The sequence below is a fragment of the Petaurus breviceps genome, unplaced genomic scaffold (genome assembly GCF_028583685.1).
Source record: "Petaurus breviceps papuanus isolate PSGF00001 unplaced genomic scaffold, PetGlider_PUasm1.0 207, whole genome shotgun sequence".
NCBI lineage: Eukaryota > Metazoa > Chordata > Mammalia > Diprotodontia > Petauridae > Petaurus > Petaurus breviceps.
Genome location: NW_027185850.1, coordinates 4,945,253 through 4,960,452, shown reverse-complemented (window position 1 = coordinate 4,960,452; position 15,200 = coordinate 4,945,253).

Here is a 15,200-nt window from a genome sequence, read left to right as displayed (position 1 = left end):
CTCTGGGCAGGCTCTCAGCTCTGGGCAGGCTCTCAGCTCTGGGCAGGCTCTCACCTTGCAAAGTGGGAAGCTCTCCTCCAATCAGGTGTCAAAATGATCTTCCTAAGGGCAGGAAGGCCCTGCCATGTCAGCAAGCCTGCTCAGTAAGCTGCAGGCCAACAGACACCTCCTGCTTCCTTTTTAGGCCCTCTGAGCTCAGCCTGCCCTCCCAGTGACATGTCTTCTCTACATTTAGGCTGCAGCTCCTGCAGAGCCTGGAATGTCTCCTGCCTTCCTTGTGTTCCTAAGCACAGAAGTGCTTCATAGATACATGTTGACTAGAGGAGACTGAGACCCAGAGAGGTTCAGTAACTAGCCCAAAGGCCCACATCTGCACTCCTCAGGGGCAGGGTTCAAACTCTGCCTCCAGACTCCATTCTTTCCACTAGACCATGAGTGGCAGTAACATAGAGTTAAAAAACACACACACACACACACACAATGGAAACACTTCTTGTATATTTGAAAAGTCGAGAGTAATTTAGGGAGGTACTGACCATTCATTTAAGTACTTACTTAAGAATGTTCTGTGCCATGCTGAGGATACAAAATACAAACAGAGCCCCAGTCCCAAGAGCCATCCATCATCAGTAGTGGAGATCTAGGTCCCCGGCCTGAAGGAGGGGAAGGGGCAATGTTGGCAGGAGAGCTCTTACATCCTCTTGGAAATGTCTTGGAATTCTCATCCAACTAACTCCCCTTGCTCTGGATGGAAGAGGTGAGCCCCACCCGACATTGTTTAAGGAAGACATGAGAGGAGCCCACAGTCTCCATCATGTCCCAGCCTCAGCTTGTTGCACTGGAGACTTTGGGCATGGCATCTGGGGTTCTGTCTCTTGGTCGAGCTGAGTTATCTCATTCCCAATGGGACAATTCCTTCACCCTCTGTTGTCTGGTACAGATTCTGTCATGCAGACCTTCTCTGATCTCTGTTTTGCTGTTGACTTGGATAAGGAAGCTGCTCTCCTCTTCCTCTTCCTCTTCCCCTTCTGCCCTTGATTTTCCTTGACAAGTTTTCTTTGATAAGTTGTATGTACGTTAATTGTGTGACTGATATTTGGTAGAAAGAGAGTCAAGCCTTAGATGTAGAATTTGGGGTCTTCCTCTCCTCCTAACATTGAAACAGACCAGAAGTTAGCATGAACCTGATCACATCACTCAGAGTAACAGTCTTTAGGGAAGCAGATAGATATGCTTTTTTTGGTCTTTTTGGAGGGGGAAAGGCAAGACAGTTGGGGTAAGTGACTTTCCCAAGGTCACAGGGCTAGTAAGTGTTAAGTGTCTGAGGCCAGGTTTGAATTCAGGTCCTCCTGACTCCAGGGCCAGTGCTCTCTTCACTGCGCCATCTAGCCTCCCCAATAGATGTACTTCTAGCTTGGTATCCCCTTTCTCTGAGGAGAGTGGAGAGGCCCAGCTTTGGCCCCTGCCCTCCTGTTTCCTCTCCTGGCAGGAAATCTAGTCTGCTCTGGGGAAAGGTGGGGGGAGAAGAGGCTACTGATATCTGTTCTGCCTTTCTCTGAGGCTCACAAAGGCATTCTCGTGCCACGTGGGGGGACGGGCCTTGCTATACTTGAGCCCTTGTTACACAAGAATAGGACAGTCTCCAGGAGCTTCTGCCCCAACAGGTAAAGCCAAGAAGCAGAAGGAGCTGAGGAGGAGGCAGGAGGGAAGACTTCAGGGGGAGGGGAGGTGAGAAGGTGCTGGAGAGGGGCCTGGGTCTGAAGCAGGAGCAGCAGAGAGTGAAGAGGTTCAGCAAAACAGATTCTTGTCACAAAGGTAGTCCAAGGGCTCGTGGGCAGGAACGCTGTGTGCCGCTCAGGTCCCAGACACTTTATAGCTGGCTGCTAGACAGTGCCGGTCATGCTCTGAGCCCTGACTCTGCTCTTCAATGCCTCCCTGGTCTGTAGAATGAGAACAGAGAGGCCTCCCTTCCAAGGCTGCTGTCAAGGGCAGGTGAGATGCTATTTCCACAGCGGTTTGTAAACCTTAAAGTGGTGCAGATGCCAGTTATTGTTGTGATTACCTGTTACCTTCTTGCACACGTCACATCCTCTCTGAGACTCTGTTTCCTCCTCCTGAAAGGAGGGTCTGGACAACCTTATGTCTCAGGGTTGTTCTGGTCCTAAATCTTGTGGGCCCTGACAGGATCCTTATCAGGTGATTCCACCACATTAAATAAAATTACTCCTTTTACACTTTTACATGTTCACTCCTGGTTTATGAATCAGAAACTTTCAGAGGCATAATTTGTTCTCATCCAGAGAAAGTTTTAATAAGGCCCTCAGAGATGGAAGGTGGGATGGGGCTTATGGTGTTCCAGAGCTGTTCAGGGAGGGGTTCTTGATTTTTCTGGGTCACAAGCACTTAGGCAACCTAGAGAAGCCTAGGGACCCCCTTCCAAATCATTATCGTAAATGCATGAAATAAAATACATGTGGACACAAAGGAAAGTGGCGATATTGAGATTCAGTCATCAGAGCATGAAACAAAAGGGTTTCTGCACCTCAGGTGTAGGAGCTCTGCTTTAAAGGAAGGCCAGAATGTTCTGAGCTTGGTACCTATATTTATTGTTCTCTATCCACTACACCATAATTCCTTTGCTTCTCTGTTTCTTGGTCTCTCTAGTCTCTATAGTATATGTGTGTGTGCGTGTGTGTGTGTGTGTGTGTGTGTGTATGTGTGTGTGTGTGTGTGTAGAGAGAGGGGGATGGAAGAGGGGAGAGGCAGAGGGAGGAAGAGAGGAGGAGAGGGAAAGGGAAAGGAAAAAGGAGAGGGAGAAGGACAGAGAGAGAGAGAGAGAGAGAGAGAGAGAGAGAGAGAGAGAGAGAGAGGGAAAGGGAGAGGGAGAGGCAGGGGCAGGCAGTTATCATGGTGTCCTGGATAGAGAGCAAGCCTCCAAGCCAGGGAACCTAGGGATGGAGTCCTGCCTAGGACACATTCTGACTGTGTGGCCTCTGACAAATCGCCTCACCTCCCAATACTCTAGGCAACTCTTTCAGTCTCAGAGATGATGGTCGTCTCCACAGGTGGAGGGAAGTTTTCTTTACTAACAGGATCCACGATCCAGTCCCTTTCCCTGTACATTTACTTCTCTGTTCATGCATCATCTCCCCACAGAGGAATGTCAGTTTTTCTATGTCAGGACCTCTGCTGTTTTCGTCTCTGTGTCCTGGGGGGCTAGTCAACGAGGACCCAGACCTTAGAGGGTGTGGGTTTCTCCTTCCAGCCTGCACAATATTCTCTGCCTGTTGCCGGTCCTTCACATGGAGCTTTGGAGAGTCCATTCTCGACCTTGAGTAGCTCACAAGGAGTCTCAAGGGATGCCACGATGATTAAAGTCTTCTGCTCGGGGCAATGTAGCAGCAAGCACCCCAAGCATGTCCTCAGGGTTTGCTGCCACCACAGGTTCTTGGATCTGCTTTGTTAAAGGAAAGCAACTCAAAATGGGTTAACAAGCTTACTTTAATCAGTCAGACACATATCATTTACCTTGTTCAGGGGAAAAAGGTCAGCACCCTGAACTTCAAAGTATACAGGCAGAATTATCAAGACAGAAACAGATCAAGTAGACAGATTTCCAAACTGTCCAACCATTACATCCATACCCAGTCAACATCTGGGTTTCCAGAGGTGGGTGGGGGAGGGGGGGGGGGGGGGGCCTCTGGACAATGGCTTCCCAGAATCCAAATCAAATCACAGAACACTTCTCAAAGTGAGCCCCCAAAACAAAGCTACACATCAGGGCTTATATAGCCTTCTCCTGGCTCAGAGAATGTAGCAACCTTATTGACTCACTGGCCAATCAAGAAGTATCTACTGAAAAATAAGCCTCCCACCCCAGGCTCCAGGTGCACTTTAGCCTAGGGGCAGGGAAGATCTTTAAAATTTACATTCGCATTACAGGCAAGAATGAGAAGGTGGAGCTGGGGCTTGAGCTCACTCACTCTCTCTCAAGTGAGGGAGAGTGGGCAGCGAGGTGGTGGGAGTCCTGGTACCTGCCTCATCTCCCTTTCCAGCTGCCGCGTGTTACTGCACACATGGCGCCTCTGATTCTTTTCTCTCCTGTTAGTGCTTCCTGCTCTTAGGTGAATGAGGAATGAGAGACAGATGAACTCCATTTTACAGATGAGGAAACTGAGGCCCCAAGAAGTTAAATAGTTCCCCCAGTAAATCTCAGATGGGATGTGAATACAGGTCTCCCTGATTCCAAGACCAGTGCTTTTGCTTCCTGAGTTGTGGCACTGATAAGGTCAATGAGAGGAGAGACAAAGATGACTATGGAAACACGATGAACCTTGTGTTTGGGGATCTGAAAGATGATCTTATCCACCCACCCAATGATGGCACCTGCTGCCATGATTCCAGCCTGCCTATGGTGGTTCTCCAAGGAAGGACAGAGCTGCTGGTAGCCAACTTGTTTCCCTCTCTGTTCCATAGCAAAGGAAAGGAAACAGAGCTAGTGTGTTTTCCCTTGGCAGAAGGGGCTGAGGCTCCTCTTGGAATGGCTCACCTTGGCCACCAGCATGCACAACGTTTCAAACCTCTTTATGCCATCTGGAACCCCATTCAAGTAACAGAGGCTTGGGTCACACCACACAAATAGCACTGGACTGGACCACTCCTTTCTGGTGTGGCATGCAGGCTCTTCTGGGATGTTGCCTCTCTCTTTGGGACCCAGCCACTCTCACTTAGGTGTTTCACCTCTGAATTCAGATTCTGTGGGAGAAATGAGACAAGGATCTCTCCCACCCTTTGATTGGATCCTATCGAACAAAAAGACCCTCCCACCACGTCTCTGACACTTGTTCCTCTAGTAGGGGTTAACAAAGTCCCCCAGGATGATATTGAAGTGCCTACCAGAGATTATATACAAGAGCCCCCTAAACTGCCAGAAGGGGCCCCTGCCAGGGTCCCTGGAAACCCCCTAATAGGCCACAGTAGTGAGGGAACTTTCCACCTGTGTTGCCAGAAAGATGCCCCAGATACAAGTCTGTTCTTGCTTTTTCTAGGTAATCAAGGCTTCACTAGAAATGGCATCACACCCCCTGGGAACCTTTGTTGTTAGCAACATATTATTCTAAAAAAATTTGTCTGCAGAAGGCTGCTGTCTTCCTCATTAGGGAGGCCGTCACCGCTGTTCACAAACACTCCTATCAGATTAGCATTGGCATTGCTGCCTGTTTCTGCTCGGATGTCCACTTCCACATGTAGCCCTGGGAGTTTCAGGAGCTTCCTTCAGCCTCCCTATTACATAGGCCCATATCATAGAGTCCCATGTTATCTAGAGGCCACTTCACGTTCTCAAGCACTTTACACAAGCTTCGTCTGAGCCTCACCACACCCTGTGATGAAGCTGCTTATTGAGATCACCCCAATTCACTAATGTGGAGACTGAGTCTCTAAGAGTCTGAATATCTACCCCAGGCTCACACAGCTAATGGCTCGAGGCAGGATTCGAACCAAGGTCTTGCTGTCAGCATGGTTTAATGAGGAGGGGAAGGAAGAGGGAAGGGAGGAGGCATTTGGCACCAGGGGATCTGGGTTCAAAATCTGGCTCTGCCACTAACTGGCTGTGTGACTGTGGATAGTTTCTTGGCCATCCTGGGCCTCAGTTTCTTCCTCCGTAAAATGAAGGAGATGAACTTGATCTTTAAGGTCCTTTTCTTAAAACACACACACACATATTAATACTCCTTCTTTAAAAACATTATCAGGGTGGCTAGGTGGCACAGTGAATAGAGCACCAGCCCTGCAGTCAGGAGGACCTGAGTTCAAATTCTGTCTCAGACACAACACACACACACACACACACACACACACACACACACACAACTAGCCATGTGACCTTGGGCAAGTTGCTTAACCCCAATTGCCCTCCAAGAAGAAGAAAAAACATTATCATTTCGCACGGGCTCTCACCATGGTGCCCTCACCACTGCCAGCAATAGAACCATGTTATAACACATAAGTAAAACAAATAGTTGCACTGGGCATGGCTGAAAAGGTACCTCATTCTTTACCAACCGGGCACCACCTTTTTATTTTTTAATAGCTAGGAGGTCTGCTCTACCACAAAATCCTCCCCTGGGAGCCTTCCAGCTCCAAATGTACATCCATCTAACTCCAGTCCAGTGCTCTGTCCACCATATCATTTCATGGCCCCAGAACAAGGACTCAGAGACTCAGAATTTCAGATAACCAGGCACCTTTGTGGAAAAAGCTGAGGATTTCTATTCCCAACTTTGGCTTTGTTAAGAAAATTAATGGAATGGAAAGAGTGTGTTAGTAATAGTGTGGTATCTTTTTCTGCCCTCAGGGACTTGGTCTGTTGCTTTTAAACTGAAGAACTTCATGACTCAGTCTCTTTAATTCGTTTTTTTTAAATGAAGCAATTAAAAAGCCCGCCAGCCACCCTGAGTGAACTATGCCACCTGTCTCTGGTGCAACACTACAGGCTGTCTGGAGACTCCACAGGAAGTCTAGGTGAATACCTTTCTATGGTGAAATGGTGAGCAGATATTAAAAAAAAATAACAGGAAATACCATAAGGCCTCAGGTTGCAAGAAATTTATATATATGTATATATATATTAGCAAGCTTCCACCAGTTAATTTTATGTTTTTATTCTGATTGAATGGGCATGTCTGTAGATGGAATAAAGAAGAAAAAGAGGACCATTCAGAAAAAATGTGGATATTATGTATAACTTTTTTTAAAGTATAGAATAAATTCAACATGTAACTTTTTTTTTTCTTTTTGGAGGAGGGAAGGCAGGGCAATTGGGGTTAAGTGACTTGCCCAAGGTCACATGGCTAATAAGTGTTAAGTGTCTGAGGCTGGATTTGAACTCAGGTCCTCCTGACCCCAGGGCCGGTGCTTCATTCACTGCGCCATCTAGGTGCCCCAACATGTAATTTCCAAAACTCCCTTGCTTTGTCTGTGATTCCTTCTGGCTTTTCTTCTATCCTTTTCTCTGCATCACAAACATACTGCTTTAAATCACTTCCTTTTCTTTTCCTTTTTGGCAGCTCTACCCCTGGTTCCCCTGTTCCTTCTACATCTCCTTTCTTCAGCTTGAACAAACAAAGAAAGATCACCGCAATAAATAAGTGAATGTGAACAAAACACATTCTCACGGTGGCCACATTCCTAAGTTGTCTTATGATGCATCTTGAGTTCCTCATCTTGTTATCAAGTGAATGGCATTCTTTATCGTTGTTCCTCTGGAATAATGGTTGGTATTTGCAATGAGCAGAATCCTTCAAAGTTTGTTGGGTTGCTGTTGTCTAAAATGTTGTTATTGTATAAATAGTTCTTCTGGTTCCACTTACTTCCCCCTGCATCAGTTGACATAAGTCTTTCCAGGGTTCTCTGAAATCATTACTTTCATCATTTTTTAAAGGACAATTTATATTTCATTACATTCCCCAATTACTTGATGTCCCTGTAGTTTCTAGTTCTTTGACAGTACAAAAACAACTGTTACAAATATTTTTGTTCAAGTGGTTTTTTTCTTCTTTCTCCTTCTCTTTGGAGTTTAGACCTCATGGAAGTATTGTTAGGTCAAAGGGCATGTGTAGCACAATGACTTTTGGTGCACCATTCTAAATTGCTTTCTAGATTGGCTGGATGAATCCACAGCTCCATTGGCAGTGAAGTCTGTTTTTCTACAGTCTTTCCAACAATAGTAAACAAAGGAAAAATGGCTAGGGCCAGCACAGCCAGTGGGCTAGCAAGCAGTGAAGAAAAGAGGCAGGGGTGTAATCCATAGAATATTTATTACTATCCATTTCATACAGAGCCTACAAACAAATGTTTCTTATTCCTTATGTACTTTACTTCAAAGGGGTCTCCGTGGCTACAAGTCTGGGAACCATTCCAATAAGAATGAAAAACAGTGTATCCAGACCCTTCTAGCTCCTGCTTGTTGACAGCAATGTCAGACTTACACAATTTATGGATGTATACCATGAACCAGGTCTGGCTAAGAGGACAAGGTATGGGTCAGCATGACCCCAAACAATCATTACCAGTAAATCCAAGGGGAAAGGGAACATTCTGCTGAGGCCTTTCAACCCCCAGAAGTTATTTATTTTTCTCATTGGGTGCATATGTGATAGAACCATAGTATTTCTTTAATTTTCATTTCTTAAATTGTCAGTAATTTGGAGCATTTTTCCATATAGGTGTTTTCTTCAAGTTATTTTTATGTGAACGGATGAGAATTAGTTATCATTTCCCTATGATAGGACTTCAGTATCTGAAGTCCCAAACACCTAAATGTTAGAGGTCAGACCTTCTTCTGGCCTTTTCTAACACTGAAGCTCCATACATTTGAGTAAGCATTTAGCCAGACACCAATGGTATGATCCTGAGAATTCACATTTAGCATGAGGTCTCTCTCAATTTTTGCTTACATCCTTATATTTCTTTGATATCCCATGGAACAAGTCTCTTTTCTGCCCCATCTCTGCCTGTGTGTTCCTTTCCTCCTCTCACTTCAGCTTGTGTTGCTTCCCACTCCCACCCCGAGCCGGGCTGCCCTTCCAATGCCATACCCTCAGGTCACCCAGCTAAAGTCAGCTCAACTTTCAAGATGTCATCATGACTTCTCGTGAAGCCTTTGCTTGCTGAGCCTCAGTGTGATAGCTGCTTCCTGACCTTTTATAGCAGAGATTTATATTTGCTGCTATTGCTTCTTGCATTGGTCTCCATTTCCTTTTTTTCACTCACAGTGTCACTTCCCTACTTTAGGTCTTCCCCATTTCTTTCCTCTGCTATGGGAAATGCCTCTTAATGGAGTTCTATCCCTCTAGTCTTCCCCCTTTCCAAAGCATCCTTCACAGTAATTTTGAAGGCATGGCTCTGCTCACATCGTTCCTCTGCTAAGAACCCTTCAGTGACTTCCTTCCCCTCGGATAAGCGTGGCATTGAAGACCCCGATTTTGCCCTCCCTTTCCAACCTTATTTCACAAGAGCTCCTTTTGGTGCCTTCTTCATCCCAGCTACATCCCCTTTCCTCAAACTCAATGAGCTGCCTTCCCCTTCTAAGCTTTTACCCAAGTTCATGCCTGTGTCTGGTATGAACTCTTCCTTCTTCATTGCAGCCCTTCAGAATCCCCCTCTTCCTCCGCTCAGATTCTCCCTCCTCAGGAAAGGCCCATGCCTATCTTTCCTTTCCTCTCCCTGCTCTCTTGACTCTCTGGACCTCCATACCCTGCCCCGACTTCCCCACCTCCCCCACTTCCCTCCTTTTCAGCTCCTTTTATGTGTTGTCTTCCTCTGTGTTAGAATGTAAATGTTCTGAGGGACTACTTTTTATTGTATTTCTATCCCTAGTACATTCCTGACAAACTGAGTGCTTAAAAGACACTTGTTTCCTTGTCTTGACTTGATATTCTTCAATATATTGATAGGTCTGTGAGCTTACACCATGTTTTGTAGTCAAAGAACAGCGAGTCAAGTCAATAAGCTTTTAGTGAGCACCTACTGTGTGTTGGGACACAAAGAAAGATTCACATTCCCTGCTCTCAAGCAGCTTATGGACTAATGGAGGAGATGAATGCAAATAACTATGTGCAAACAAGATATATACAAGATAAATTGGAGATATTCTTGGAGGGAAGAATGAAAATCAAGGTGGCCCTGTTAAGGTTACTTGTGGAATGTGGGATTTTAACTGAGACTTTCAGGAAGCCAGGGGAGCCAGGAGGTGGAGGTGAGGAGGGAAGGATGAAAGACAGCCAGTGAAAGTACAAAGAATGAGAAGATGGAGTCTCCTATACAAGAAACAGTCAGCAGCCCAGTTTTCTGGATTGAAGAGTGTGTGGTGGGGAGTAAGGCATAAGAAGACTGAAAAGTAAGGCATAGGAGGGACTGGGTTATGAAGAACTTTAAAAACCAAACAGAGCATTTTGTATTGGATCCTGGAGGCAAGGAGGGGTCACTAGAGTTGGTCAAATCGGGAGTGACATGGTCAGACCTATGCCAATCTTGGTAAGGTAATGAAGTGGTCTACTCTGAAAATCATCTGGTAAACCTGCCTGTTCACCCCATGTCATACCTCCATGAAGAATGCCATTGAGGGCTGTATTGATTACTCACTTAGAGATTTTGTAGAAACGGAAAGGTAGATCTAGGTTGCAAGCAGGGGTAATGCTAGAACCAGCTCAAACCAACTGTGGTGAGCTGATTGTTAAATTTTCAGCATGAACTTTTATATCTTGAAAACTAGGAAATGCTACAAATCAGGGCTTGTTTTATTCGTTGTCTAAACTTGCCAAGGTGGTGAAGAAAATGTTGATGTAAATTAAGCTTAAAAGTATGTCCTATGCACTTGCCTCCCTCACCCCTGTCAAGAACCAATTGTTAAACTTTTCCCAGCACACTCCTGGTTGGGAGTTACTAAAATTCTTTTGATCCCTTTTAAAAAAAAGTAGCAGTAAGATCCCAGATCTTTTCCAAACACATGCTATTGCCTCCTTTTTCAGATAGTTTGAGACTCAATCCCTCAACGCCCTCAAAACTGTATCATTTCCAGCACAAGCTTCCTTTGTATATACTTGGCCTAATCCAGCCACTCTTTCCTTTTTGTTTTCTTTAATGCCATTTCGATTTCCTCAAGTAGCATTTTCAGGACTGTGGTGTCAGAATCCAAATGCAGTAGCTCTGCCAGCATTGACCGAACCAAGAGTTTGTTGTAGTAACCCTGGCAGAGGGTTTGCATTTCTCATCTGTGCTCCTTCCAGTTGCATCTTCAAATGCTTTCCAGGAGGATGTGGCTTAATTGGATTTCTCACCAAGATTATCATAAACTTGCTTTTTAAAAAAAGTCCTTGCATTCTTGCTATTTTATGATAAAATACATCTAAACACTAAATCAGCAGGGGCTGATTGGGGAGCTAAGGACAAAGAGAAGGAGGTTATTTAAAAAGCTGTTTTAAAGAAGGAAGAGGAGGCTTAAACTATGGTGGAGAATGTTGCTTGGTGTGGCTGGATTCAAGTCAATGGTGGAGATAAGAACTCTTCATTTTCTTCTGTTTCTCCAAAGAGAAAGTCTTTGGTATTGGAAGAGACAGGACAAAAATGGCAGTCAGGAAGTGCTTTGCAAACCATAAAGTACTACCTAATTCCTCTCTAAAAATCCTGACACCTAGTGAGTTAGCCATCCCACCCAGCTTTGCATTTATCTGCAAATCTGTGAAGCATTAAACCTATACCTTTAGGCAAATGATTATTAAAATGTTAAAGTTATGGACCAAACACAAATCCTTGGGGTCTGTCCCCTGTGTTAGAATGCATCCTTTTGAGGGCAGGTCTCCTTTCTAACTTTCTTTGCATCCCTAGGGCTTAGCACAGTGCCTGGCAAACAGTAGGAACTTAATAAATGCTTGTTTTAACTCCTTTCGTGAAGACCTCTTGCCAAGCTGACATTGACCTATCAGTGACTGCTCTTTGGTCTGGCCATTCAAACAGTTCAAAGTGCACCTCACTCTCCTCTCATCCAGCCCACATCTTTCCATTGTCCCACCAGAAGAGCACAAGAGATTTTATCAAACGCTCTGCTAACATCTGGGTTAGCTACATGTCTATAGCATTCTCTGAATCTTTTGATTTAGTTTTCTGTGGCACTCTTCCATGAATCATGAAACAATGACCCAAGTTTCTATTTGTTTAAGTGGGTTTTCTGTCCCATCACTCTTTCCTTTTCTTTCTTTCTTTCTTTTTTTTGCCTTTTGGAGGGCAATTGGGATTAAGTAACTTGCCCAAGCTTACACCACTAGTATTTTTGTGTGGGTGTGAAATGTCTGAGGCTGGAACCGAACTTGGGTTCTCCCAACTCCAGGGCCTGCGCTTTACTCAATGTGCAACCTGGTCGCCCCTTTCCTTTTCTTTTTAACCCTTTCTTTCTCCAGCAGGCAGAGGCAGCAATGGATCCTTCTTACTCTTAGAAGCATACTTCTGGAGAGAGTAGAGAAAAAGGTGTGGGTTCTGGGACAGCCATAACTATGAATATTGGCATCTGGGGCATTTGGATGGAGACAGGGAGAACAAACCCAGTGAGGGGGGAGCTTAGGTAGACCTCAGGATCCTACCCCAAGCTAGGGGAGACAATGAACTCTATCCCCAGGGCACAGCTTCTGAGTCCCTAGAGGGGTGAGCAGGGAAGAATTCTCACTGGGGTTGGGGCAATGCAACAGGATTCCAATTTGGCCAGCTGCTCAGAATTACCCACAGCTGCTGAGCACATGAGTCTCCCTTGGAGAGCATGATGTAGGTCTCTAGTCCCAGGGGTACATTGTAGGTACTTAATAAATGTGAGGTGATTACATCAGTGCCTTTTATTATTATTATCTGAGAGGTATGTGATAGACTGTGTATAGAAAGGCAATGTATGTAGTATTATGGACCTGGATTTGAATCCTGCCCCAGGCACTCATAAGCTGTAGAATCACAAGTAAAATATTTGTCAGCTTCTGTAAATCTGTCAAATGGAGACAATACTTACACTATGTGTGAGGAAGATTCTTTGCAAGCCACAAAGCATCATATGAGGTTTGTTCTCATTCCCAATGCCCCTTAGAGATTGAATCTCTGGGTCAGAGGGATCACGAGCTCATCCAGGAAAGCATTTCTCACACAGTCATAAAAGGTTTGGTCAACTGGAAAGAGGGACTAGAAGAAGAGGATCTGCCCCTGAACTGGCTGCTGGGGCTTCCTTGCTACTGACAAATTTCCTTTCTCAGACTCACAGTTTCTTTGTCTCTAAAATGGGTATAGATAAAAGAGAGCTGGATTTGGAGTCACAGCACCTAGAGTTCAAATTCACGATCTTTCACTTACTACCTGTATGATCTTGGGCAAGTAATTTCCTGTCTTTCAGCCTCAGTTTCCATACCTGTAAATTAGTAGACTGTGCTAGCTGACCTCTGTGATTCCTTCCAGCTCTAAGCCCTGTGTTCTTTAAGGCAACATGACACAGTGGAGAGAACATTTGGAGTGAGGAAGTATTGAGTTCAAGTCTCACCTCTTCTCCGTAACTTATGGCTTTAGAGTATGACCTAGAGAGCAGAGAGGTTAAGCAACTCTCAGGGTCACACAGCCTCTGTGTAGCAGAGGCAGAGCTGGAACCTAGGCTTTCCTGGATTCTCAGCCAGTTCTCTCTCAGGCACACCACTGTTAAGTCTGAGGATGCTACAAACATAATGTATCATCATTGTCGTCATCATCATCATCATCACCATCATCATCACCACCACCATCATCATCATCACCATCACCATTATCATCGTCATCATCATCATCACCATCATCATCACCACCACCATCATCATCATCACCATCATCATCACCACCACCATCATCATCACCACCACCATCATCACCACCACCATCATCATCATCACCATCATCATCACCACCACCATCATCATCATCACCATCACCATCATCATCGTCATCATCATCATCACCATCATCATCACCATCACCATCATCATCGTCATCATCATCATCATCACCATCAACAACAACATTCTGTTGTAAAAAAAAAAACAAACAAACCCAGCTGTGTCTTTCTCAAGGCCATTTCCCAAATGTGCTTATTCCTCCTTCCCTTTCTCCCCCTAGACAGCTAGTGCTCATATAATGCTTTAAGTTTGCCAAGGGCTTTAGAAATACCATCTCATTTAATCCTCATAACAACCTTAGCAGGGGGTGCTATGTTCTTCATACTGCAAACTGAGGAACAGAGTGGTTAAACAATGTCACACAGCTAAAAAGTGTCTAAGGTCAGATTTGAACTCAGATCTTCCTGACTCACTCTATATCTACTGCTAAAGTGTGCCGCTGTCATCCAGCTGCCTAAAACCATCAAGGTTGGCCTGTAGAGGTCTAAAATCAATGTCATCTGTGTGGCAGGACTCAGCGTCTCCTTTGCTGTGCCCTAATCCTAGCATGAGGCTGATGAGCAAAAAGAAAGAATTGGGAGCAGGCACAACATCCCAGCTGCGGAGAAAGGACAGAGTCCAACAGGTGCCCAGGGACAGATGCCAGAGATCCAAATGGGCATGGAGAGGTTGAGTGGTACTGTGCCTGCCACGCAGCTCCAAAGGAATAGAGGCAGCTGAAATTCTCAAGAGCCTCCTGTTCCTACCAAGGAGAACAGGACAAGCTGTTCTCAGTGCATGTCTCAAAGCTGTTCTGCTCTTGCCCGAAGGCTGCTGTGAGGCAGCTCCCAGAACTACAGTGCCAGGAATGGGCCATGTTGGGATCTTCTGAATCAGCCCTAGAGTGCAAAGCAGCACAAGCATCGAGGCTGAATGGGGGGATGGAGGCCAGGACACAGCCTTCCCAGGTACCAATCTGTCCCATCCAAGCACCACTGAGGGCATCAGAAATCACTTTCATTCAGATATTTGAGGCAGCAAGTGTGGAAGGGAGACTCTAAGTCATAAACCTGACTGCCTCATCCGTGAGTCGCAGATCCTCCCTCATCTGATAAAGCCATTGCTGTCAATCATGGCACCTGAGATAGATGCCTTAAAAATATTTCTGAGGTAAAACAACATCCATTTTGGGAGAAATTCAGTTGGAGAGGAGGGAACAGAAGGAATAATTCCAAAGCTCAGGACTCAAGGTGTCCTGACAGAAGAGATCCTGAAACGATGCATTGGTCCTGGGCCCTGGGGTGAGGGCAGGGGAATTGAGGGCAGGCATGAGAATGACAGACTGACAGAGACAGAAAGACTGCTGCTGGGGAGGGCGCCAACTAGAATATGAGCTCTTTGGGAGCAGAGCCTAGCAGAGACCAGCCTGGTTCTCCATTTGTTTCCCTAGAGTTTGGAGCAGTTCTTGGCACACATAATGTGTTTAATTAATACGTTTCCATCCCATGCCATTCTAGTACAGTGGCTAGAAAGCTGCCCTTGAAGCCTGGGTTCAAGTCCTGCTTCTGGCCCATCCTGGTTGTGTGACCCTGGTCATGTCCCTTAACCTCCCAATTGCTCTAGGTGACTCTCTAAGACTAGAAGGTACACAGAAGATGCATTGATAGGGGACCTTCCCTTATCTGGGAGTTCCCTAAACCAATGACATCATAGATCCAGTTGCTAACCCTATCCGTGGCAAAGAATTATTTGCATTTAGGATTCTGACTCCCT